The 27634-nt window shown below is 38.5% G+C and overlaps 1 long non-coding RNA gene across 1 annotated transcript; it reads right to left on the minus strand.

Annotated features, from left to right (window-relative positions):
- Positions 1-590: 590 nt before the first annotated feature.
- On the minus strand, positions 591-27634 carry LOC123332744. The gene is made up of 3 exons (XR_006549733.2): positions 24260-27634; positions 23671-23830; positions 591-775 (listed from the first exon to the last, which is right to left on the minus strand). It is a non-coding gene; the product is annotated as an uncharacterized LOC123332744 (long non-coding RNA).

Here is a 27634-nt window from a genome sequence, read left to right on the forward strand (position 1 = left end):
TTGTTTTCATTGCAATAGTGAATAGAATTGTTTCCTTAATTTCTCTTTCCATTTTCTCATTGTTAGGAATGCAAGGGATTTCTGTGTGTCGATTTTATATCCTGCAACTTTACTATATTCATTGATTAGCTCTAGTAATTTTCTGGTGGAATGTTTAGGGTTTTCTATGTAGAGTATCATGTCATCTGCAAACAGTGAGAGTTTTACTTCTTCTTTTCCAATCTGGATTCCTTTTATTTCTTTTCCTTCTCTGATTGCTGTGGCCAAAACTTCCAAAACTATGTTGAACAATAGTGATGAGAGTGGGCACCCTTGTCTTGTTTTTGACTTTAGGGGAAATGCTTTCAATTTTTCACCATTGAGGATAGTGTTTGGTGTGGGTTTATCATATGTGGCTTTTATTATTTTGAGGTATATTCCTTCTATGCCTGATTTCTGGAGGGTTTTTATCATAAATGGATGTTGAATTCCGTCAAAGGCTTTCTCTGCATCTATTGAGATAATCATATGGTTTTTATCTTTCAATTTGTTAATGTGGTATATCACATTGATTGCTTTGCAGATATTAAAGAATCCTTGCATCCCTGGGATAAAGCCCACTTGGTCATGATGTATGATCTTTTAAATATGTTGTTGGACTCTGTTTGCTAGAATTTTATTAAGGATTTTTACATCTATGTTCATCAGTGATAGCAGGTGCTAGTTCATGGGACCTCCAAAATGGGTCAGGACTGTGACCAAATGGAGCACAGCAGGTCCTTTCCAGTAAAAAGAACTGAAAAGGAAGGAGAGCAAATGTGACATGGTTAATCCAGAAAACACCAAAGGCCCCAAATCACAAAATCTTCCAATGCTGACACATTCTTCAAGTACTATGGCAAGGGAGATCATTTTGATATTTGGCAAATCTAATACAGTTATGTAAAGTTTAAAAATAAAATAAAATTTAAAAAAAATGAAAATTAAATACCTGAGCATCCAGTATCAATTGTTTAAATAAAACCCAATAACACACAAATCTATTCTAAGTTTCTGACTTCACCACCAAGCACAAGAAGTCATGTAGGTACATTTGAATATGAACACAGTAAAATGAACGAGGGTCAGTAGACAATTATAACAAAAATCCTGCCATTTATCTGTCTTTTATCTGCTTCAAGTACTATGACAAGGGAGATCCTTTTTAAAATGAAAATTAAATACCTGAGCATCCTGTATCAATTGTTTAAATAAAAGCCAATAACACACAAATCTATTCTAAGTTTCTGACTTCACCACCAAGCACAAGAAGTCATGTAGGTACATTTGAATATGAACACAGTAAAATGAACGAGGATCAGTAGACAATTATAACAAAAATCCTGCCATTTATCTTCTGAGGGACTGCATGTCAGTTACTAGACTCTCTGAGTCTCACCTAGAGGCAGGAGATAATAAAACTTCCCTCAGGGGTTTCCCTGGTGGTCCAGTGAATAAGACTTCATCCTTCCAATGCAGAGAACATGGCTTCCTTGCCCTAGTTGGGGAACAAGATCCCATATGCCACACAGTGTGGCAAAAAAGAAAAATAAACCTGCTCCAACTTTATCCTGTGCTTGTTCACTTCAGTTCAGTCGCTCAGTCATATTCAACTCTTTGCAGTCGTGTGTACCGCAGCACACCACGATTCCCTGTCCATCATCAACTCTTGGAGCCTGCTCAAACTCATATCCATCGAGTCGGTGATGTCACTTAACCATCTCAGCCTCTGTAATCCCCTTCTCCTCCCACCTTCAATCTTGCCCAGCATCAGGGTCTTTTCCAACAAGTCAGGTCTTCACATCAGGGGGCCAAAGTATTGGAGCTTCAGCTTCAGCATCAGTCTTTCCAATGAATATTCAGGAATGATTTCCTTTAGGATTGACTGGTTTGATCTCCTTGCAGTCCAAGGGACTCTCAAGAGTCTTCTCCAACACCACAGTTCAAAAGCATCAATTCTTCAGCGCTCAACCTTATTTTGGTCCAAATCTCTCATCCATATGTGACTACTGGAAAAACCATGGCTTTGACTATACAGATCTTTGTTGGCAAAGTAATGTCTCTGCTTTTTAATATGCTGTCTAGGTTGGTCATAGTTTTTCTTCCAAGTAGCAAGCATCTTTTAATTTCATGGCTGCAGTCACCATCTGCAGTGATTTTGGAGCCCAAGAAAATAAAGTCTCCCACTGTTTCCATTGTTTCTCCATCTATTTGCCATGAAGTGATGGGACCAGATGCCATGATCTTAGTTTTTTGAATGGTGAGTTTTAAGCCAACTTTTTCAATCTTCTCTTTCACTTTCATCAAGAGGCTCTTTAGTTCTTTTTTGCTTTCTCCCATTAAGGTGGTGTCATCTCCATATCTGAGGTTATTGATATCTCTCCCAGCAATGTTGATTCCAGCTTGCACTTCATCCAGCCTGGTGCTTCTCATGATGTATTCTTCATATAAGTTTAATAAGCAAGGTGACAATATACAGATTGGCATACTCCTCTACCAATTTGGAACCAGTCTGTTGTTCCATATATGGCTCTAACTGTTGCTTCTTGACCTGCATACAGATTTCTCAGGAGGCAGTTAAGGTGGTCTGGTATTTCCATCTCTTTAAGAATTCTCTGTAGTTTGTTGTGATCCACACAGTCAACAGCTTTAGCATAGTCAGTGAAGCAGAAGTGGATGTTTTTCTGGAACTCCCTTGCTTTTTCTATGATTCAACAGATGTTGGCCATTTGATATCTGGTTCCTCTGCCTTTTCTAAACCCAGCCTGAACATCTGGAAGTTCTTGATTCATATACTATTGAAGCCTAGCTTGGAGAATTTTGAGTGTTATTTTGCTAGCCTGTGAGATGAGTACAATTGTGTGTAGTTTGAACATTATTTGGCACAGGCTTTCTTTGGAACTGGAATGAAAACTGACCTTTGCAAATCCTGTGGTCACTGCTGAGTTTTCCAAGTTTGCTTGCATGTTGAGTGCAGCATTTTAACAGCATCATCTTTGAGGATTTGAAATAGCTCAGCTGGAATTCCATCATCTCCATTAGCTTTGTTCTTAGTGATTCTTCCTAAGGCCCACTTGACCTTGCACTCCAAGATGTGTGCCTCTAGGTGAGTGGTCACACCACTGTGGTTATCTGGGTCATTAAGATCTTTTTTGTATAGTTCTTCTGTGTATTCTTGCCACCTCTTCTTAGTATCTTCTGCTTCTATTAAGTCCATACCATTTCTGTCCTTTATTGTGTCCATCTTTGCATGAAATGTTCCCTTGGTATCTCTAATTTTCTTGAAGAGATCTCTAGTCTTTCCCATTCTGTTGTTTTCCTCTGTTTCTTTGCATTGATCACTGAAGAAGGCTTTCTTATCTCTCCTTGCTATTCTTTGGAAACTGCATTCAGATGGATATATCTTTCCTTTTTTCCTTTGCCTTTCACTTCTCTTCTTTTCTCAGCTATTTTGAAGGCATCCTCAGACAACCATTTTGCCTTTTTGCATTTCTTTTTCTTGGGGATGGTCTTGATCACTGCCTCCTGTACAATGTCACAAACCTCCATCCATAGTTCTTCAGGCACTCCATCATATCTAGTCCCTTGAATCTATTTGTCACTTCCACTGTGTAATCATAAGGGATATGATTTAGGTCTTACCTGAATGGTCTAGTGGTTTTCCCTATTTTCTAGTGGTCTAATGGTTTTGAGGTCATTGATGGTTGTTGAGGTCACTAAAGAAAATGGAATTCAAAGGGAAATAAACACTTTCAAAAATTTATTATTTGGTAGCAAAGTTATATGAGAAAGGTGATGCTTGCATGCTTCAGTTTTCACAGACACGAACACGCACACACAGAGATGATTGACTCTTTTCTTTTGCTTTTCCTTTTTTGAGAACAGACAAGCAGTGAATATGTGTCTGGATGTGCTGAAGGGTCTTCATGCGACTATAAGAAGCCTCCCAGAACATGTCTTCCATTATTATGGAGCTCTGTCCTGCTTCCAGGAAACCTCTGAAGGTCCATCATGAAAATCATCCAGGGATCAGAGATGGCCTTTTCATTAAATTTGCTATGCCCACTAAATACTGAACAAAATTCCTCAAACCAGAAAATACCTTAGTTTCTGTCAGATTTTACCTAAAACTCCTACAACCCCTAGTTTCTGTCAGATATTACCTTGGAACCCTCTAGTTTCTGTCAGAGTTTACATCAGGTCATCCTAGGCAGACCGCCTTCTTTCTGTCACATTTTACCTAAAATGGCCTACGTCTATTAGATTTTACCTCAGAAGATCCTAGGTTCTGTCTTATTTTACCTCAGAATCCACAAATTTCTGTGAGATTTTACCTCAGCATGTCCTAGTTTCTGTCAGATTGTACCTCAGAACCCATATGTCAGATTTTACCTCAGAACTCCCTAGTTTCTATCTAATTTTACCTCAGAATCCCCTAGATTGTCAGTTTTTGCCTCAGAAATCCCTAGTTTCTGTCAGATATTACCTCAGAAAGCCTTAGTTTCTGTCAGATTTTACCTTAGAATCCTCTGGTTTCTGTCAGATCTTATCTCAGAATCCTGGGTTTCTTTCAGATTTTACTTCAGAATCTCCCAATTTCTGTCAGATTTTACCTCAGAATATCCTAATTCTCTCAGATTTTGCCTCAGAAACCCCAGGTTTCTGTCAAATTTTACCTCATTGCCTCTTAGGTTCTGTCAGAATTTGCCTCAGAACCCTCTGAGTTCTGTCAGATTTTAACCCCAAACCGTCTAGGTTCTGTCAGATTTTATGTCAAAATGTACTAGATTTTGTCAGAATTTACATCAGGACTCCCTAGTTTCTATCACATTTTACCTTACAATGCTAAAATTTCTGTCAGTTTTTACCTCAGAAACCTTGTTTCTGTCAGATTTTACCTCAGAACGCCCTTCTTTCTGTAAGAGTGTACCTCAGAACCCCGTAGTTCCTGTCTGATTTTATCTCAGAATCCTTTAGATTCTGTTAGATTTACCTCAGAAACCCTTAGATTCTGTAAGATTTTTACCTCAGAACCCCCTATTTCCATCAGTTTTTGCCTCAGAAACCGCTATGTTCTATCAGATTTTACTGCAGAGCCATCTAGTTTCTGCCAGATTTTAACTCAGAACGCCTTTCTTTCTGTCAGATTTTATCTCAGAACCCTCAAGTTTCTGTCAGATTTTTCCTCAGAGAGTCCTAGGTACTGTCAAATTTTACCTCAGAACCCTCTTGATACTGTCAGATTTTACCTCAGAACCTTCAAGTTTCTGTCAGAGTTTACCTCAGGAACCCTAGTTTCCATCAGATTTTACCTCAAAATGCTCTAGTTTTGTCAGATTTTACTGCAGAACCTTCTAGTTTCTGTAAAATGTTACCTCAGAACATCCTATGTTCTGTCAGAAATTGCCTCAGAATATCCTAAGCTCTGTCAGATTTTTCCTCAGAACCCCCTTATTTCTGTCAGATTTCAGAACCCTCTGGTTTCTGTCAGATTTTACCTCAAAACCTTCTAGGTTCTGTCATATTTTACCTCAGAGACCCCTAGTTTGTCATATTTATCTCAGAACTCTCTAGTTTCTGTCACATTTTACCTCAGAACCCTTAAGTTTTTGTCAGATTTTTCCTCAGAATGTCCTAGGTTCTGTCAGATTTTACTTCACAGCATCCCAGTTTCTGTCAGATATTACTTCAGAATCCCTCAATTTCTGTCAGACTTCACCTCAGAACATCCTAGCTCTCTCAGATTTTACCTCAACCTTCTAGGTTCTGTCAGATTTTACCTCAGAATTTACTAGTTTCTGTCAGAATTTACTTCAAGATCCCCTAGTTCCTGTCACATTTTACCTCACAATGCTCAAGTTTCTGTCAGATTTTTGCCTCAGAACTCCATGGTTCCTGTCAGATTTTACATCAGATCCCTCTAGTTTCTGCCAGATTTTACTCACATCTCTCTAGTTTCTGTCAGATTTGACCTCAGAATCCTCTTTATGCCAAATTTTACCTTAGATTTCCCTAGTTTCTTTCAGATTTTTATCTCACAACCCCCTAGTTTCATTTTATAACATCTATTAAGGAATGATGAATTCAAGTTTGATGTGTGCTTTGTGGCATGAGAGGTGGCACATGTAGAATACTTTTTTACTCTTCATCACATTTAAAAAAATATTTTTAGGGAATTTCCTGGTTTCCAGTGCTTAGGACTCAACTCTTTCACTGTTTGGACCCAGGTTGATCCCTGATCAGGGAAATGTAATCCCACATGTGATGTGCTGCAGACAAATAAAGTGAAAGTAAAGTGAAACTGAAGTTGCATCCTACTCTTTGCGACTCCATGGACTGTAGCCCACCAGGCTTCTCCATCCATAGAGTTTTCCAGGCAAGAATACTGGAGTGGGTTGCCATTTCCTTCTCCAGGGTCTCTTACCCACCCAGGGATCGAATCCAAATCTCCTGCATTGCAGGCAGAGGCTTTACCCTCTGAGCTACCATGGAAGCCCTGGGTCCTGCAGAAACTCTGAATGACCCAGCCCACAAGGGACTATCATAAAGATCTATTCTGCAAACCCCCAACAAGTCTCAGGCCACCATGACCTCTACAGTGAGCCTTTCATGGGTATCCTATTCAGCCCTGGTGGCTCAAACAGTAAAGAATCCGCCTGCAATGCGGGAGACCTGGGTTCGATCCTTGGGTTGGGAAGATCCCCTGGATGGAAGAGGGTATGGCAACCCACCCCAGTATCCTTGCCTGGAGAATCCCATGGACAGAGGAACCTGTGGGCTACAGTCCATGGAGTCACAAAGAGTTAGACACGACTAACTAACACACAACACACAACTTTTTATAAATATAGAGCAAAGTGTTCAAGCTGGTTTTAGAAAAGGCAGAGAAACCAGAGATCAAATTGCCAACATCCGCTGGATTATGGAAAAAGCAAGAGCGTTCCAGAAAAACAGCTATTTCTGCTTTATTGACTATGCCAAAGCCTTTGACTGTGTGGATCACAATAAACTGTGGAAAATTCTGAAAGAGATGGGAATACCAGACCACCTGACCTGCCTCTTGAGAAACCTGTATGCAGGTCAGGAAGCAATAGTTAGAACTGGACATGGAACAACAGACTGGTTCCAAATAGGAAAAGGAGTACGTCAAGGCTGTATGTATATTGTCACCTTGCTTATTTAACTTATATGCAGAGTACATCATGAGAAACGCTGGGCTGGAAGAAGCACAAGCTGGAATCAAGATTGCCAGAAGAAATATCAATTACTCCGATATGCAGATGACACCACCCTTATGGCAGAAAGTGAAGAGGAACCTAAAAAGCCTCTTGATGAAAGTGAAAGTGGAGAGTGAAAAAGTTGGCTTAAAGCTCAACATTCAGAAAATGAAGATCATGGCATCTGGTCCCATCACTTCATGGGAAATAGATGGGAAAACAGTGGAAACAGTGTCAGACTTTATTTTTTTGGGCTCCAAAATCACTACAGATGGTGATTGCAGCCATGAAAATAAAAGACACTTACTCCTTGGAAGGAAAGTTATGACCAACCTAGATAGCATATTGAAAAGTAGAAACATTACTTTGCCAACAAAAGTCCGTCTAGTCAAGGCTATGGTTTTTCCTGTGGTCATGTATGGATGTGAGAGTTGGACTGTGAAGAAGGCTGAGCACCGAAGAATTGATGCTTTTGAACTGTGATGTTGGAGAAGACTCTTGAGAGTCCCTTGGACTGCAAGGAGATCCAACCAGTCCATTCTGAAGAAGATCAGCCCTGGGATTTCTTTGGAAGGAATGATGCTAAAGCTGAAACTCCAGTACTTTGGCCACCTCATGCCAAGTTTGACTCACTGGAAAAGACTCTGATGCTGGGAGGGATTGGGGGCAGGAGGAGAAAGGGACGACAGAGGATGAGATGGCTGGATGGCATCACTGACTCGATGGACATGAGTCTGAGTGAACTCCAGGAGTTGGTGATGGACAGGGAGGCCTGGCGTGCTGTGATTCATGGGGTCGCAAAGAGTCGGACATGACTGAGCGACTGAACTGAACTGAATATATATATTTCAATCATTTTTTAGAGTAAAAGGATATATATATTTAAATCATCATTTTTAGAATAAAAATAAATATATATATTAAATCATCTTTTTTTAAATAAAAAGCAAAACTTAAAAATCTCATGTCATAGGCTTGATAATAAAAATAAAATAATCTGATCATGAGAGTAAATGTGCATAAAATGGCTAGATGCTACTCTTTATAAAACTAATGGCGCACACACACACACAAAGAAATAAAATACAGAACAACAACAACAGAAAACTAATGGCAAAAAAATTTGTTATTAAAGAATTTCTTCTTGTATATTTATGGATACTAACAAAGAAAGTGTTCTATGTACTCACTGTCTATGATCTATTTTATTTTGTGTCCATGCTTTAATTATATGAATTTTTGAGAAAAAAAAATCATTTGGATGCATCTATTCTGGGTTTCACTGCTGAATCATGCAGTACCAGAGATGTTAATCTTCTTCCTCCAAACAACCATTTTCTTTTGCATCTCTCAATGATGCCGTTTCAGGCGAGCTCTCCATCAGCTGTACAGCTGTGATGCAAGACGATGTGCAGTGTGATCTGCTCTGCCACATCTGCTTGCTGTCTCACATATTTAACAAAGCTTTCATCTCTGAAGTGCAAAGATAATTATTTCCAGAAGTCCCTGAAAAAAGCAGGACCATTGGAGGACATGGGCATTAGAGATTTGCTTGACTTTCAGACTGTGAGCATAAGTGAAAAATCCCCCAAAAGAGGAATTAGTGAGATTCTACAGGAACTTTGTGTTTTGCATTCAGGTTTGGTCTTAGAGAATGAGAAAATCTACTATCTGTCAGGAAATCCCACCAGGGCAGGAAGCATGCTTTTCAGCAGTCATTCATTCCAGGGAATTGGAGAGCTCCATGGCTATCCTGAGACGGAGCACAAAACCTGTCCTGCATATGGAAAAGTCTCTTGTACAAGTAGGTCCTGGTGTGGGCAGAGGGCTGCCCCTAGTCCCAAAAGAACCAGAAAAAGCAGGCTTTAATGAAAGAGGATTGATTTAAATATTTCTGTTAACAAGCTATGACATCATTGTTGTTCTGCTAAAATTTATATGATTATTGGATTTCTTTTTTATTAACTAAACAAATAGAAATAGTTCTTAATTTGCTTAGAATTTTTCAAGTGTTGATATCATGTCAAAACATTCAGAAATTGTGTAATCTTTTTCCTTTTTACTCATGATAATGACTTGGATATGAAAAGATGAAAAAAATAATTACTAGTAGGTCCTTAATTTGTGATAAATAATAAAACAGTTATATCCTATTCAATTAAAACAGAAAAAAAATTATATATAGGACATGAGTTTGACTAAACTCTGGGAGTTGGTGATGGACAGGGAGGCCTGGCATGCTGCAATTCATGGGTTGCAAAGAGTCGGACATGACTGAGCAACTGAACTGAACTGAACTGTTAAAAAATATAATTTGGGAGGGAGGAGGTGGTTCGGGATGGGGAACACGTGTATACCTGTGGCAGATTCATGTTGATGTATGGCAAAACCAATACAATATTGTAAAGTAATTAACCTCCAATTAAAATAAATCAGTTCAGTTCAAAAATATATATATAACTTGTAATTAGAACCATTCGTTTTAAAAATGACATCCTTATATCAATATTTCACCATGTCCATGATGTTAACTATTACTCTGTGAAGATTACCATTATAATAATTAGACATATATGTTTTTTACTATATACTATGTGCCAAACACTGCTAACAACTTTACTTGCATTATTTTTATCATTTTAATTTTTTCTTATTGTGGAAATTTTCAATATACAAAAATAAAATGACATAATGAGTTCCTATGTACCTCATAACCCATTCTCTACAATCAAAAAATCATGGCCAATCTACTTATTTCTATACCCCTACCCATTTCCTCATATCTGCATTATTTTGAAGTAAGTCCTAAACTTCATATGATTTCATCCATAAGTACTTCAGAATGGAATATCTAGATTTTTTTTAAGCAGCATCATAGTTTCAGTTCAGTTCAGTTCAGTCGCTCAGTTGTGTCCGACTCTTTGTGACCCCATTAATCAAAGCACACCAGGCCTCCCTGTCCATCACCAACTCCCGGATTTCACTCAAACTCACGTCCGTCGAGTCAGTGATGCCATCCAGCCATCTCATTCTCTGTCATCCCCTTCTTCTCCTGCCCCCAATCCCTCCCAGTATCAGAGTTTTTTCCAATGAGTCAACTCTTCGCATGAGGTGGCCAAAGTACTGGAGTTTCAGCTTTAGCATCATTCCTTCCAAAGAAATCCCAGGGCCGATCTCCTTTAGAATGGACTGGTTGGATCTCCTTGCAGTCCAAGGGACTCTCAAGAGTCTTCTCCAACACCACAGTTCAAAAGCATCAATTCTTCGGCGCTCAGCTTTCTTCACGGTCCAACTCTCACATCCATATATGACCACTGGTAAAACCATAGCTATATCATCCTCAAAGCAACCTTATGAAGCTGCTCCCATTAACACTCCCATTTCTCAGATGAGAACATTAAGGCTTAGTGAAGTGAAGTGTCTTGTCCAAAGTTCTCCACTAATGCATAGCCTACTGGAGATTCAAATACAACTATGTCGGAAGTCAAAGATTCTGGACATTACTTTGATTCTCTGATGAAAGACAATTCCACCCTCTAGAAACCTTTCTGATCTCTGTACTGGCTGGTACTTCATGGTGATAACACCAAGGAAGTAAAAATGCTTTTAATCACTTCAAGAATTGAGAATTTTACTCAAGGCATAAAATAACATGAATTTCTGAAAACCAAGGTGGTCACAGAACTTATTACAAGCTTCTTTCTTTAATGTTCTTGAAGTTCATCAAACAGGTTGGGGCGGCTGCCAAGAGCACCAGGCTGCAATGGCACAGGAGTGACTGAGAGGAGCTATCCCACATCTGAGGTCAGAGGTGGTGGCAGAGAGGAGCCACCCCACATAAGAGGCCAGGGGTGACGGCCAAGAGGAGCAACCCCACGTCCAAGGAGCAGCGGCTGTGCAGGTGCAGGAGGACCGAGAGGAGCTACTCCACGTTCACGGTCAGGAGGGATGACCTTGTCCAAGGTAAGAAGCAGTGGCGGCACCTTTGCTGGAACAGTCGTGAAGGGATACCCCACGTCCAAGGTAAGAGAAACCCAAGTAATACCGTAGGTGTTGCAAGAGGGCGTCAGACGGCAGACACACTGAAATCATAATCACAGAAAACTGGCCAATCTGATCACATGGACCACAGCCTTGTCCAACTTAATGAAACTAAGCCATGCCCTGTGGGGCCACCCAAGATGGGCAGGTCATGGTGGAGAGGTCTGACAGAATGTGGTCCACTGGAGAAGGGAATGGCAAACCACTTCAGTATTCTTGCCTTGAGAACCCCATGAACAGTATGAAAAGGCAAAATGATAGGATACTGAAAGAGGAACTCCCCAGGTCAGTAAGTGCCCAATATGCTACTGGAGATCAGTGGAGAAATAACTCCAGAAAGAATGAAGGGATGGAACCAAAGCAAAAAGAATACCCAGCTGTGGATATGACTGGTGATAGAAGCAAGGTCTGATGTTGTAAAGAGCAATATTGCATAGGAACCTCGAATGTCAGGTCCATGAATCAAGGCAAATTGGAAGTGGCCAAACAAGAGATGGCAAGAGTGAACATCAACATTCTAGGAATCAGCGAACTAAAATGGACTGGAATGGGTGAATTTAACTCAGATGACCATTAGATCTACTACTGAGGGCAGGAATCCCTTAGAAGAAATGGAATAGCCATCATGGTCAACAAAAGAGTCCGAAATGCAGTACTTGGATGCAATCTCAAAAATGACAGAATGATCTCTGTTTGTTTCCAAGGCAAACCATTCAATACCACGGTAATCCAAGCCTATGACCCAACCAGTAACACTGAAGAAGCTGAAGTTGAATGGTTCTATGAAGACCTACAAGACCTTTTAGAACTAACACCCAAAAAAGATGTCCTTTTCATTATGGGGGACTGGAATGCAAAAGCAGGAAGTCAAGAAACACCTGGAGTAACAGGCAAATTTGGCCTTGGAGTACAGAATGAAGCAGGGCAAAGGGTTATAGACTTTTGCCAAGAGAATGCACTGGTCATAGCAAACACCCTCTTCCAACAATACAAGAGAAGACTCTACACATGGACATCACCAAAATCAGATTGATTATATTCTTTGCAGCCAAATATGGAGAAGCTCTATACAGTCAGCAAAAACAAGACTAGGAGCTGACTGCGGCTCAGATCATGTACTGCTTATTGCCAAATTCAGACTTAAATTTAAGAAAGGAGGGAAAACCACTAGACCATTCAGGTATGACTTAAATCAAATCCCTTATGATTATACAGTGGAAGTGAGAAATAGATTTAAGGGACTAGATCTGATAGACAGAGTGCCTGATGAACTATGGATGGAGATTCATGACATTGTACAGGAGACAGGAATCAAGACCATCCCCATGGAAAAGAAATGCAAAAAAGCAAAATGACTGTCTGAGAAGGCCTTACAAATAGCTGTGAAAAGAAGAAAAGTGAAAAGCAAAGGAGAAAAGGAAAGATATAAGCATCTGAATGCAGATTTCCAAAGAATAGCAAGGAGAAATGAGGAAAGGCTTCCTCAATGATCAATGCAAAGAAACAGAGGAAAATAACAGAATGGGAAACACTAGAGATCTCTTTGAGAAAATTAGAGATACCAAGGGAACATTTCATGCAAAGATGGGCTTGATAAAGGACAGAAATGGTATGGACCTAAAAGAAGCCAAAGATATTAAGAAGAGGTGGCAAGAATACACAGAACTGTACAAAAAAGATCTTCGTGACCCAGGTAATTATGATGGTGTGATCAGTCACCTAGAGCTAGACATCCTGGAATGTGAAGTCAAGTGGGCCTTAGAAAGCATCACTACGAACAAAGCTAGTGGAAATGATGGAATTCCAGTTGAGCTATTTCAAATCCTGAAAGATGATGCTGTGCAAGTGCTGCACTCAATATGCCAGCAAATTTGGAAAACTCAGCAGTGGCCACAGGATTGGAAAAGGTCAGTTTTCATTGCAATCCCAAAGAAAGGCAATGCCAAAGAATGCTTACCACACATTTGCACTCATCTCACATGCTAGTAAAGTAATGTTCAAAATTCTCCAAGCCAGGCTTCAGCAATACATGAACCATGAAGTTCCAGATGTTTAAGCTGGTTTTAGAAAAGACAGAGGAATCAGAGATCAAATTGCCAACATCTGCTGGATCATCAAAAAAGCAAGAGAGTTCCAGAAAAAACATCTATTTCTGCTTTATTGACTATGCCAAAGCCTTTGACTGTGTGGATCACAATAAACTGTGGAAAATTCTGAAAGAGATGGGAATACCAGACCACCTGACCTGCCTCTTGAGAAACCTATATGCAGGTCAGGAAGCAACAGTTAGAACTGGACATGGAACAACAGACTGGTTCCAAAGAGGAAAAGGAGTACGTCAAGGCTGTATGTTGTCACCCTGCTTATTTAACTTATATGCAGAATAAATCTTGAGAAACACTGGGCTGGAAGAAGCACAAGCTGGAATCAAGATTGCTGGAAGAAATATCAATAACCTCAGCTATGCAGATGACACCACCCTTATGGCAGAAAGTGAAGAGGAACCTAAAAAGCCTCTTGATGAAAGTGAAAGTGGAGAGTGAAAAAGTTGGCTTAAAGCTCAACATTCAGAAAACTAAGATTATGGCATCTGGTCCCATCACTTCATGGCAAATAGATGGGGAAAAAGTGGAAACAGTGTCAGACTTTATTTTTGGGGGCTCCAAAATCACTGCAGATGGTGATTGCAGCCATGAAATTAAAAGATGCTTACTCCTTGGAAGGAAAGTTATGACCAACCTAGATAGCATACTGAAAAGCAGAAACATTACTTTGCCAACAAAAGTCCGTCTAGTCAAGGCTATGGTTTTTCCAGTGGTCGTGTATGGATGTGAGAGTTGGACTGTGAAGAAAGCTGAGCGCCGAAGAATTTTGAACTGTGATGTTGGAGAAGACTCTTGCGAGCCCTTTGGACTGCAAGGAGATCCAACCAGTCCATCCTAAAGGAAATCAGTCCTAGGTGTTCACTGGAAGGACTGATGCTTAGGCTGAGGCTCCAATACTTTGGCCACCTCATGTGAAGAGCTGACTCATTGGAAAAGACCCTGATGCTGGGAGGGATTGGGGGAAGGAGGATAAGGGGACAACAGAGGATGAGATGGCTGGATGGCATCAGTGACTCAATGGATATGAATTTGGGTGAACTCCAGGAGTTGGTGATGGACAGGGAGGCCTGGAGTGCTGCAATTCATGGGGTCGCAAAGAGTCAGACATGACTGAGTGACTGAGCTGATCTGAAGTTCATCATAGTGTGTGACTTTGACATATAGACTCCTACGATTCTGCCTCTATGGTAGGAAAAGTCTCTGGGTCATGTGAACTCTGAAGTGCTGAAGGTAAAGAGCCCTGATATATATATATCCAGGCAGGCCAAGGGGAAGGCTGTCCAGGGATGGATAAGTCCCAGGAGTTAATATGTCACTGCATGACTTCCCTGTTGGTTCAGTGGTTAAGAATCTGGCTACTAATGAAAGGGACACGGGTTCGATCTCTGGTCTTGGAAGATTCCACAGATGCAGAACAACTAAGCCTGAGCACTGTAAGTACTGATCCCCATGCCCCTTAGAGCCCCCGAGCCACAAGAGAAGCCACTATAGTGAGAAGTCCGAGCATCACAGCTAGAGAGCAGCCCTTGCTTGCTGCACCTAGAGAAAGTCTGCTCATAGCAACAAAGATACAGTGCAGTAAAAAATAAATAAATAATAATTAAAAAATGTCATTGCAACTCAACATTTCTCCACAGTATTGCACATGTTTTAGTGGGGGGTTAGGGTTAGGGGTGGGGGAGAGGGTGATACATAGTGGTTTCTGGCTGGTGACTAATAGTTGTTGGTTGTTTTTAATGTTTTCATTCTTCACAGATTCTTATTCATATAAAATATGCCTTTTAAAATAATTTTCACATCTAAATATTTTAAAGCCAGCATGGAATTACTTTCATGCTCCCTATATGAATAGTAATAACTGTTACATGACATGGAATTTTTCAGTTGAAATCAAGCTGTATAATCACAGTGATTTCCATGCAAATTATCCTAGACATCATTTTGACCTAAAGAAACCTAACCTACAATTTTCAACTGCCAGATCACATGGAAGCAGTTGTCACAGAGGCAGACCCATGGAAGAGTCAAGGATTCAGCAAAAAATAAGAGTTTCTTTCTACTCTGTGGTGATGGGATATCTGAGGAGGCTGAACTGAGAGATGAGAAAATGGAAAAGTCTTTGCTTAGGATTCTAACCCTAATGTTTCACTTATACTCTTGTCTGCATTAAATAAGATTCCTTGCATTTCTGTATATTTGGACCTTGACACAAACAAATCAAAAGTACATGATAATTTTTCACTTTCCATTTAGTCCATTGGCCTATTTCATTGTAGGATTTGATTCCATAAGCAAGCCCCAATTTTCATATGTGGTGAATACAAATATGAGTAAGTCATAGACCCGCCATTACAGTCTGGTAGAGAGAAGTACAGTGATGTGACTATGATACATTGTAGAATAAGATGTTCCTCTTATGCAAGGAAAGAAATTATAAATAAAGTGTTATTGGGTTGGAGATGAGGGTAGAAGAAAGGACTGGTACTATTCAGCTGAGATGGAATTAAAAAGTCTTATGACATCTGGGCATTGGACCTTAAAACGCCCCCTTTTGGCCTTTTCACCCCCATTATTGCTCAGTCTCAAGTGGAGTCACATTCTCTGGGAATCCTTCCTTGACTCCATCCCCAGACTGAGTTCCCTGGCCATTCTTAGTCCTCCCATGTTGCTATTAAAGCCCTTTCCGGTGACACTAAATGATGCTGCTAATTAGGGTATCTCCTACTACATTGAATTTGAGGGCACTGACTTATTTGCATCACTTTTGCAATCTTGGCACAGAGTAGACACCCAAAACTCCATTAAACCAATGAAGAATGCTAAGATTTAAGCAGGACTACATCTCATGGCACCCCACTCCAGTACTCTTGCCTGGAAAATCCCATGGAGGGAGGAGCCTGGTAGGGTACAGTCCATGGGGTTGCAAAGAGTCGGACATGACTGAGCGACTTCACTTCACATCTCAAGGGGGGACACCCTGGTGACTCAGTGGTAAAGAACCCACCGGCAATGTAGGAGATGTGGGTTTGGTCCCTGGGTTGGAAAGATCCCTGGGTGAAAATGGAAAAGGCAAACCAGTCTAGTATTCTTTCCTGAGAAGTCCCATTGACAGAGGAGAATTACAGGCTACAGTACATAGGATAGCAAGAGTCTGACATGACTTAGCAACTAAACAGCAACCGCACCACCTCGAGGAGAGACAGCATTAGATGTATAGATTAGGAGATGACCAACCTAGAGGTGCTGGTCATGGAAGTTAAAGTGGGTGAGCTCCCTAAGGAATAAGATACAGAGGAAAAGGAGATCAGCCCTTGTGGGACTCTCTTCGCAATGAGGTCCACTCCTAACAGGAGTAGCTGCTTCCTGCTTTGTGCTCACCACCTACTGCATCCTCACGCATCCCCAGGATGCCTCTTATACTGTCTCTTTTTGTTTGTTTGTTTGCTTTTTTTTTGGGGGGGGGGCGCTTAAAGGATTCCCACACCAGGTAGCAAATCCAGGACCCCTGCATTGGAAATGTGGAGTTCTACCCACTGAACAGCCAGGCAATTCCCAAATTCTCTTTCTTTATTAAGGCATTTTTCTATACTACCAACATTTTATTGCACTACAGCATTTCATTATATTACCAACAAAATGCCAAGAAGCAGGATGAGGCCAACCTTGGTTGCCTCAACATGCTACCCATGGTTTAAGACCCAGCCATAGGAACAAATCCCATAAAACATCAAGATATACCCAGGAAAGACAGGTGACTTTCTCCGAAGTTTTTGTATTGAGCTCTCCAGTTCACCCAAGGTATTGATTCAGATACAAACAGGAGGTTGAGAGCATAACCACCAGATCATCAAGTCGAGGCTGGCCTTAGCACCTTCATCATTGATCACTTTAACAAGAGTTAGTTAGCTAACTATTTCCATACCATCTTTTCTAAATGGATATTCCTAAGGTTGAGATAACTTCCCTCAAGGTGTACATAATAAGTAGGTTATCCCTCCAGGATACCTTTCAAGAAAGGGTCATCTTGTTTAGAGAGACTTTCACTGTCTTCTGATGGCAACATAATCTACTGGTGATGTTTCTTCAAACCCTTGAAGTTTACGTATGATCACCCTGATAATGCAGCTTACCATTTGGGGAGGAGAGAAGCAAGTTTATGCCTGACTTTTACACAGTAAGTATGCATCTCTCCCAGTGATGCATGGAAAGGAAGTTTTGTTTGCAACGTCTGAGCTCTCCAAGTGGAACCTGCGCAGGTCACAGAGCACAGGGTGATAGTTCTCCAAGGGAGACCTAACATGGAGGCAGTTGCAATTTTAGATAAAGTGACAGGGAAAGACTGAGAAGTTGGAATAAAGACATGAGCAGTATGAGATTAGAAGTGGCTTTGTGACTATCTGGAATTGTATCATTCTCTCTTATTCATGGAGAAACAGCAGTAATAAAAGATTGCTAAAAAAATACTTGACTGAAAACTAGGCCAGCATTGTCATTTACACTGACAATCTGTGTGAACTAGGGTGCAATCAACTGGAATTTCCTCTTCTCAGTGTGGTCTGCAACAGGAAGGGGATAGACCCTAAAGGCCTTCCTGCCTCTGAGAGTCCATGATGATCCACACCTGCAGAAGTCCAAGTAAATCTTCAGCTCCTCCTCATCGATAAAGTTCTGTACCTGAGAATCTGGACTCTTTAAAAATGAGCCACTTGGCTAAAACAGCTGGCGCCCACCACTACCACCACCACCTTATCAAGGGCTGTCATCTCACACTGATTTCTGATTTCTTGCAGTAATTTTCCCAATCAGAAATCTGAAAAAAATAATTTTGTTTAATGTTTATTTTCCTTACTAGCATGTAGGCTTCATGAGGGAAGGGATTTTTTTGCTTCCAAATTCCTAGCAAATAAAATAGTGCCTAACAGTAGGCGCAAGATAGGTATTTGTTGAATGTTATAGTTTAATTATGAAAATACTTGATTTGTCAGATTTCCTACTGAAAGGCATGTCTACCTACTTAGAATCTGTTTTCAAGACAAATGGACCCCAAGAGTATTTGCTACTTATAACTTAACTATCATCCATTTCCTGAATTATAGGCATTTAGTTAAACATAATGTTATTTTTAATCATATTTCTAACTAAAAGAAAAATACAAAATAAAGTCATCTGACTGTACTGCTTTCATAGCTTCAAAAAATAACTTATTTTTTAAATTTGCTTATACTTCAAAAAAATTATCTGTTTCAATAAGATGACTTGAGGGGAAAACCAAGTTGGATTTCCTAGATAATCTAATTAAATAATACAGCACTTCTTGGGATGATTATGATATCAAACAAGGAATTCCTTTTAACTCTCCACTTGCATTCACATATTTTTCTCCTCAGAAAAACATCAGTTTGCTGATTTTGATACTTAACCTGATTAACAGATGTCTTATTTTTTAACTGTGATACCAACATTTATCACTTTTAGATATCTCTCAGCTGTCCAATATGTGAGATGGAATAGATTTTTAAAACTTTCCAATAACTTGACCAACAAAAAAAAGTAGAAGTATACAAACAAAAGTAAAACTTTGGATAGGCCATATAATTTGTGGTCAAGAAGATAAATTCTGGAATTGAATCATTTAGATCCAGTTGTGACACCACCTCATGATCTTAGGAAAGTTACGTAACCACTAGGAGCTTCACTTTCTCTATATGTAAAAACTGGGTTAATAGTATATAGTGTCCACCAATTGGGAAAGCCAAAAGAGATAACATTTGCAAAGCATTTGTCACAGTATCTGGCAAAGAGTAAATTTTCATTAAATGTTTGCTATCACTATCATTTTAGACTTCAACTGGCTAAACATCTTAATTAAAATCTCTTCTGGTCAGTGTAAGTCTTTAATAAATATTCCGCATGTGTTTACCAAGAATCTACTAAGTTAGCAATATCACAATCATAAATATTCATGGTGTTGTTGACACACCCTACCTTAGCCCAGTTTCCTGGAAACAGAGCTCCAGGCAAAACAGATGTGCTCATGTTTGTGGAAGAGAGCAATCCAGAAAGGCAGGCGTGGGAAGATCAGCTACAAATAAAGCAGGATACAGCTTCACCATGAGCTGGTTGTTCATTTTCACAATATATCTCCAGCAGACACTTATAGCTTCCCTGGTAGCTGAGTGATAAAGAATCTGCTTGCAATTCAGGAGACATGGCAGGAGCCATGAGTTTGATCCCTGGGCCAGGGAAGATCCCCTGGAGAAGGAAATATATCAACTTACTCTGAATACCTAAAACACTCACAAGTGAACTATATATGACTATCCCTATTAGACTCCAAGAAACTCTGCTACTGTAATTGATCTTCAGCCTCTTCAAATGCCACTTCATTCTCTAGCATGTGAAAGAGCAAAGCAACAAAAAGTCAAACACAAACCAAAACAAAATTAGCTGAAACTGCCTATAGCAGCACAGCTAGGAAACATGCTACACGCAAAGAACAAAAACCTTGTAGATTGCTTTTTTCAACAGTGATGCTAAAAATTGTTCCTATTAAATCAAATGTAGACAAAGGACTCAATGGACATGAATTTGAGCAAACTCCGGGAGATAGTGGAGGACAAAAGAGCTTGGTGTGCTGTAGTCCATGAGATCGCAAAGAGTCGGACATGACTGAGCAACAGAACAACAGACAAAAAGTAAGCCTTCCATTCATATATTTTAGTGAGATACTATGATCCTAAGATGCATGCCGGAACTATTTGAAAGTACATCATATAACTGAAAAATATCTACTTTACCTCAACGAAACTGTAAAATGATGGGAAAACTTTGAAGTATATTCTGGTTAAATTTGAATGGAAGGGTGGGAAGGGATGGAGTAGGAGGTTGGCGTTAGCAGATGCAAAGTATTATATATAGGATGGATAAATAGCAAGATCCTACTGTATAGAACAGGGAATTACATTTGATATCCCATGATAGAGACTTCCTTGGTGGTCCAGTGGTTAAGGATCCACCTTGCAATGCAGGGGATGCAGGTTCGACCCCTGGCAGGGTAGGCCAAATCCCACATGCCTCAGGGCTACTGAACCAGTGTGCCAAAATGAAAGATCCCACATGATGCAACTAAGATCCAATGCAGCCAAATAAATAAATATTTTGGAAAAAATACAACAAATGTTTTAAAAAATTCTAGGATAAACCATAATGGAAAAGAATTTTTTAAAAGTATATATGTGTGTATATATATATATACATACATGTAAGATATACATATATGTAAGACCTCACAGACTGCATATAATTCTCCAGGTCAGAATATTGGAGTGGGTAGCCATTCCCTTTTCCAGGGGATCTTCCCAACCCAGGGATCAAACCCAAGTCTCCCACATTGCAGGCGGATTCTTTACTAGCTGAGCCATAAGGGAAGCCCAAGAATACTGGAGTAGGTAGCTTATCCCTTCTTCAGGGGATCTTCCTGACCCAGGAATCAAATCGGGGTTTCCTCCATTGCAGGCAGATTCTTTACCAACTGAGCTATCAGGAAAGCCATATATATATATATATATATATGTGTGTGTGTGTGTGTGTGTGTGTACATTTACAATGTTGTATTAATTTCTGCTGTGCAGCAATGTGATTCAACTATATTGCAATAACAAAATAAGAAAAATAAGTAAAAAATTAAAATTTAAAAATGTGAGAAAATCTGAATGGAAGGAGAAGTAGGAGAGTGAAAGCCAGGAAGATATGTAAAAGATGATTCTTAGCCCAGAGGGCTTCTACTTCAATCTGTTGAGCCAGCTTCAACCAAAGATTAATAAGTTGCCACTGTATCAAGGAAAGTTTGACCATAAAATGGACAAAAATAGCATCTGTTATAGCACAATGAATTAAGGGAAAGTGGTAGACTATTTAGAGTGATTCTCTGCCAGGTATTGAAACAACTGGATCGAACATACAAAACATGATTTTAAGGCCTAGGAGAGCTAGCATGTTCGTGAAATGCTACTGCTTCAGCATCTTGAGGTATAAAAGGGAAGTAGAAAATTGAGTCCAGCTCTGACCACTTTTCACATTTTTTTCCCTTAATTTGAAAGAGGAAGGATGAGAGCATAAGAAGTGCTTTTGACAAAGAAAATAGAAACAGTCCAGAGCCTGTCAATGGGAGTTCCCAGTTGAAACCCCTCCCTTTGGGTTGGAAAGAATGCACCTTCAGGTGATAAGGATAAAGATAAAGAATAAGATAAGAGTGAGGTGTGGGATGAAGCACTTGCAGGACCCAGAGCTCACCTTAAAACATCTCAATAAATGAAACTGGATTAAGATGATTCCCCCCTCACCAGGTACCTGATGGAGGGAAAAGTAAATCCTCTCTGGAAATTACAACAGTATTCCTTTTTCCAGAACAATTTTAAAGCAGTCTAATAAACACTGTGGCAGGAGTGAGGCAGTGAGTAGGCACAGAAAAATGACACTACTCTGAAAAACAGCAAAAACAAACAATAGAAGCAGACCCATAGGAACTCCAAATGTGGAGTTAAGCTTATTGTATACAAGGACATAAAAGATTAAGACTTCAAATTTTAGCAGAAACTAAAAACCAGGTTTTTTTAAAGATAGAATTCCAAAACAACAACAAAACAATTACAAAATTAAAATTTCAATGAGAAGGTTTTATAGTAAATTAAAAATATTAAAGAGAGAATTAGTGAACTGAGACATAGGTCAGAACAAAATGTTCAGAATAAAGCATGGAGAAATTAAGAATGAAAAATATGAAAAAGAAAATAAGAATTATAAAGGGATATAGTAGTGTGGCTTTTTGAATACATGGCTTGGTTTATTCCATTAGTTTGCAAACATTGTCCAGTCATTTTCTCTTTAAATATAACTGCTGTTCCATTCTCTTGGGACTCCCAAAATAAGAACAGAAAGAGAATGGAACAGCAGTTATATTTAAAGAGAAAATGACTGAGAATGTTTGCAAATTAATGGAATAAACCAAGCCATGTATTCAAAAAGCCACACAAATCTCAAGTAGAAATAGCTAAAAACAAAAACCAGTATCTGTTCACATAATGATAAAGCTGATGCTGAGAATCAATCCAAGAGAAAATCTTAAAAGCAGTTAAAAGAAAAAAAAAACAATTAGACTGACAGCTGACAACTGCCTCTCAACAGAAATAGTATAAGCAAAAACAAAAAGCAAACAAAAAAATAATCCATAAAGCTATAAAGTATTTAGATAAAATTATAGTTTAAATTAGAATTATATGCATAGCAAAAATACCTTCCAAAAATAAAGACGAAATTAGGACATTTTTCAGAAAACAAAAACTGAGAAAATTTATCTTCAGCAGACTTATATGTAAAATATTTTCCGAGCTGAATACAATTTATCTGAGGGAAAGTCAGAAATTCAAGAAGAAATAAAGACTAAAACACAAAAAGTACGTAGGTAAATCTAAATGAATTTAGCATCTGATGAATGTTTTTATGATGTTGCTCTCTAAGGGCTAAAACCTAGAGGCGTACACCAGTTTCATACGTGCCTCTAAGCTGACACACGTGATCATGAATTCTGGTCTCTTATTTGTTGTTGTTTAGGCACTAAGTTGTGTCTTGACTCTTACAACCCCATGGACTGTAGCCCACCAGCTTCCTCTGTCTTCGGTATTTCCCAGGCAAGAATACTGGACTGGGTTGCATTTCCTTTCCAGAGGATCTTCCCCACTCAGGGATGGAACCCGCATCTCCTGCATTATCAGGCAGATTCTTGACCACTGAGCCACCAGGGAAGCCCTCTCTATCTTGAGTACACTGCTAATATAGTAGCCAGTTGCCACATATGGCTAGTCTAAATTGAGATAGATCGTAAGAATTTAGAGAACTTAATTTTTTCAAATACAAATATTCTATTAATATTCTACATTGATTAAATATTGGTATAATATGTATCCATTTGATTAAATACAATGTTATTGAAATTTCACTTTCTTTTTGCTTATTCTAATGCGACAAACTGCTAGAAATTTCAAAATGACATATATGGCTCTCATGGTGTTTTTATTGGGTAATGCTGCCTTAGAGCATGAATTCCGTTCCTTGAAAATGCAAAGTTTCCTATATCTACTCTCCGAAGTCCCTGTAGGGAGTTTATATTCATAGCAGAGACATAGTAATTCGTGAACACTATGACTTCTCCCCTCTAAGATAAAGTCATTTCTTAAATTTATTCGTCACTTCAAGAGTTACATCTATTCTTCAAACAAGAATCTTTTACAAACCAGATCTGCTTGTGAGGATGTAGTTGGATAGGAACGTGAAGATTTGCAATGGTAGCGGCAGCCCAAGCACCATGTCTGCCTGGAGTCGCCTGCGGGGAGTTCACCGTATCAACACGGAAGGAAGCTCCCATCGCCTCTGGAATTATATGACATTCGATCACTGAAAAAGGAAAGCGGTTATGACTTAGGGATGGTTCATGTTTCTTATTTATTACAGTCTCTTGGTAAATACATCAAGGTTTTGACATGTGAACAGCACATGGGAAGTGAAAGGAGAAATGAAGACCAGCCCATAAACTGCGATGGTGAGTGTGCACACACAAGCCTGTGATGATACAGCCTGGCGCAAAGAAAGCAGACAGGCGGCCCTCCGTGAATGTATGTGGGAATATGTGTACTATGTAAATACACAAGTCTCCTCTTGTGACTTGGGAAGGGCACTGAATGTGCGTTCCTCACAGAGTGCTCAGTAATCAGCTATTTGAAAGGCAGTTTGCTTCCGACATTATTTTTTATCTTCATTCCAGACCCTGTTCCCTTGGAGGTCAGTGTGTGCTGAGATAAAGAAACGATGCTACAGAAATCTTACCAACTGTTTGTGGGAACAAAGTGTAATAGTTCTACGCGTCTTTCAATTCATACCAGACAGGAAGACAGGAATATGATCCAATGTGCGCATCGCCATCTAAGCCTGATACAGGAAGAAGTTGAAGGGAGAGAAGTAATTGAGAAAATATTTTCATGTGCCCACAAATTAACCCATTGAAGTAGTCCAATGTCATTTCTTCAAATTAGGAGTCCTAAGATCTGTGCTTCTACTTTACATATTAAGGTCCTTCACAACCTGAGGTTACCATGTCAACCTCATCCCCCATCACCCTCCCGCTTGTCTTTGTGCTCCAGAAAGACCAAATTTCTCCTACTTTCCTGGGCGTGTCATTTTCTTTCACTCTTATGCTTCTGCCTACGTGCTTTCCCCTCTATGTGGAATGTTCTTCCTCACTGCCCCTGGTGACTTTAACCTATTTATTCCGTATAACTAAACTCAAACTTTACATCTCGGTTAATCTTCACTTCATAAAAAATGATTTTTTAAATTCATTTTAAAGCATTTATAGGTGAGACTGTGGGAAACAGGGAGAAATAATGTCATTCAATCTAAAATAGTTTTCTTAAAATTTTACTGTATTTATTTTTAAATTTTTATTGGAGAAAAGTTGATTTACAATATTGTATTAGTTTTGAGATGTACCACAAAGTGATTCATTTATACATATACATATATCCATTCTTTTTTTTTTTAGAATCTTTCTCCACACAGATCATTACAGAGTATTGAGTTAGAACTACCCAGGTTTACAGCAGGTTTTTATTAGTTATCTATTTTATATTTAGTAGGTATATGTCAATCCCAATCTCCTAATTTATCCCTCCCCCTCAGTTTAATTTTAAGAATTAACAGTTATCCAAATATAAAGAGCTTGTAAAAAAATAAAACCTAGATTATGCTCACACATCTATGATTACATATATACTTTCATAATTTCTCTTTGAAGATGATATAAAGAATTCTACATATACACATGTACATAAATATAGGCACATACAATATTACTGTTAACCAAAAAAGGAACATTTTGTCACTCTATTTGTTAATGTTTGGGAAACAAAATCATATAATAGTCACTGGAGATATATTTGCTGTTCTTTTGTTGTTAAAATATTTCCTCACTAAAATGATTAAAAATGTGAGCTTCTGATGAAAAAACAAATGATGCAGTTTGCAAAGGGACACCAAATTAACATCTCAACTTCAGTCATGACGACAAAAACATGTTTCTCTTCAAATTTAATTTCCATGAGAAACTATTCTAAATTAAAACCTTCCAGTGCAGTGTCCTTCCATTTTTTGCATTTTTACTACCTAGAGATCAAACAGTTTGACACAGCAAAAATTCTGGTAAGTTAGGAAGAAATGCTGATTGGTTTGTTGGCTGGTGGCCGGGGGAATGTTATGACCGAGTAATTATGTGTTCTGGACAGATGCATTAACCAGGCTTGGGGCTGGAGCCACTGGATATTATTTTAGTCATAAGGCTAGAGGAACTGAATCATTTTCAAAGCATCGGCTGGCTGACATTGCCTCACTGATGCCTGTTCCAATGACTCTTTGGCAATAACTTCCAACGCTGCACTTATGACATGGTAAACAAAAACTACATTAAAGGTTTGCTTTTTAATCATGAAGGACTTCAACATTTCCACTAAGCTCTCTTGCTATTCATCAAGTCACATAGAAGTCTATTGCAGATTTTCACAGCCCTGTCTTCCGATGGAAGAATTGTAGCAGGCAGAGAGGCTTAGTTTTTTTTTTTTTAATAGCAATCAACAGGCTCATGATCAAAATTCAAAACGATAATACACTTTTACAATTGTTCTCAACTATTAAATAGACTGAAAGTTGATAATAGCTTTCACCTTTTACCAGTGACATATATTAATTCATAAAATACTGTTCCTTACAAAGCATCTATGTTTAATGATCAGAAGAATATACATAATAAGAAAATAATACAGTCAACATGATGACTTTCTGCTTCTAGGAAAATATAATAAGCCCCATAATAATCAATTGTTTAGCTTGAAGTAACTTTTGTGTCACATAGACTTGAAATTTTGCTTCCACATCAGGTACTAACTGTAAATGCAATAATAATTTAATTGGAATCACACTTAGTTAATGCAGATATTTTAATGCTGATTATTTTAAAACTTAATCATTTTAATATGATTTAAAACAGAAACATTTTTACTTTTTTAATGGGTTTAAATTATGAGGGCCTAGTGACATTTCTCACCAATGTAGCACTACTGAAATAAAATGCAAATAATAATCAGGTTTTATGACATTTAAAAGACCTTGAATCATTTTTTGATATGTGCAAATGATTTGATTTTGATAGATAGCCAAGTAGGTGATGAATGGAAGAATGGATGAATTAGTAGACAGACATAAAGCGGTGATAGCAATAGATAAAGATGGGAGTGTTTCATTGTGGTTTTATTTTCTTTTTTTGTATTTTTAGAGCATAATGACTACAAATTTTAAAACGATTAAACAAAAGAAGTATTGGAGGATATTCTCCAAAATCAGATATGCTTAAAAACATTCTTTGGAGAGTCATCATTTTGTTTCAGTTTTGTAATATTATTGTGATTTTTTAAAAATTTTATTACTATTAAATAAATAATCCATCTGGGGAAAAGGAAAAATTACTTTATTAGATAGAATTTTTTCTTTAATTACAAAGAAGCTTTAAACAAATTATAGTATTAGTGCGTGTGCTATAACTAAGTTATATGTCTCAAATAGCTACAATGGAAATTTCTCAGGAAAATACTCCATGAGATAAGTATAAATTCGTAAAGAAACACATTACTGTGATCATTACGATCATTGTAACCATCTTGTTATTTTTATTAACAAAATTTACTATTTAAAATGCTGTTTGTTTGTTTTAAATGAGCTCATCCAGGAAATGCTATTCCCTTGGGCTAAAGAGCTATCAGAAGCCTGGAGGCCTCTGTTAGTTGGAAGGTACTTAATGAACTTAGGGAAAATCTAGAAAAATTTCTTCCTAAACCATCAAGCACTGCCAAAAATATAAACTGGCTTTTTTTGTTGTTCTATCCAGGAAGAATCTACTGAAAGAAAACTTTAAATTATATCTGAAAAGCAATAGACTTTTGACATAATGAAACCATTATGATGAAAATGATGAAAACTGTATTTCCTAGAAAATAGAAAATGCAAAAATAAAAAGGATTGTTGAAGAAAGAGGCAGAGTTAAAAGCACTGTCTTAAGTTAAAAATTATAGCATGATTTAAGAAATGGCTGTTTATGATTCAAAAATATAGGATATATCAAAATATGATATAACTACAATCTAATTAAAATTCAAA

This window comes from Bubalus bubalis, chromosome 3 (assembly GCF_019923935.1).
Source record: "Bubalus bubalis isolate 160015118507 breed Murrah chromosome 3, NDDB_SH_1, whole genome shotgun sequence".
NCBI classification, from domain to species: domain Eukaryota; kingdom Metazoa; phylum Chordata; class Mammalia; order Artiodactyla; family Bovidae; genus Bubalus; species Bubalus bubalis.